General features: G+C 38.9%; 1 pseudogene across 1 annotated transcript; it reads right to left on the bottom strand.

Moving 5' to 3' along the window:
• Positions 1 to 210: 210 nt before the first annotated feature.
• On the bottom strand, positions 211 to 565 carry LOC308653643 (large ribosomal subunit protein P1-like; annotated as a pseudogene). The gene has a single exon. The product of its transcript is annotated as a large ribosomal subunit protein P1-like (transcript).
• Positions 566 to 934: the final 369 nt, after the last annotated feature.

Here is a 934-nt window from a genome sequence, read left to right as displayed (position 1 = left end):
TTCATTCAAAAAAATTATTCAAGTAACTCAGCACTCATCTTGAATAGACTTGATAAAGTTTTTCATATGTTAGAGTTCAATTTAAAAAATGACTCTGATACACTCAAGTATATTCTTACTATGTGAAACATAAATCAACTCACAAATTCACCCTTTTTCAGTTTTCTTTTTTTTTTCAGTAAAGTTCAGTTTTTTTTTTAATTGAACATATTACAAAAATTTAGTCAAAAAGACCAAAACCCATGTCATCATCAGACTCCTTGGATTCTTCTTTCTTTGCTTTCACTTTCTTCTCCTCAGCTGGGGCAGCTGCTGTGGAGGGTGTAGGATGTCCTGTTGGTGCTTCACCAGCTGCTGAAGCAGGCCCACCAGCCCCTACTTTGCAAATAAGGCTCCCAAAGTTGACATTGGCCGGGCCCTTTGCAAACAAACCAGGCCAAAAAGGTTCAACATTTACACCAGCTGCTTTAATGAGGGCATTAATTTTATCCTCCATGACAGTCACCTGGTCATCCTGCAGGATGAGGGCAGAGTAGGTTCAGGCCAGCTCAGAAACAGAGGCCATGGTGCTGACAGCTGGCGCTGTGCTAGTCGCCAGATGAAGTGAGGGCCTCACCCCAGTGTGGCCTTTGCTTCTCGGAAGGACTAAGCACCTTGGTGGCACCTGAGGAAAGACTCTTTTTCAGTTTCCTAAATTTTCAAAAGGGAACATTTTAATTTCATTAGAGATTTCCTACAGATTGAGTCCATACATTTTTTTGTTCTCAATAGTGTAAAATTTATAATATCCTTAATTTCATTACATATGATTAAAATAGAACCTCTAGACTCCTACCAAATCATATCTACTCATGTTTAGTACTGGTGAAGTTTTCTTTCCCACATAATTTTCCTCTGTAGTTTGTAAAATCAATGGATTTAGAAGCAGCGGATT

The sequence above is a fragment of the Spermophilus citellus genome, assembly GCF_964194105.1.
Source record: "Spermophilus citellus genome assembly, chromosome: 7".
Taxonomy (NCBI): Eukaryota; Metazoa; Chordata; class Mammalia; order Rodentia; family Sciuridae; genus Spermophilus; species Spermophilus citellus.
The sequence above is the reverse complement of the archived record's forward strand: the minus strand, read 5'-3'. Positions and strand labels throughout refer to the sequence as shown.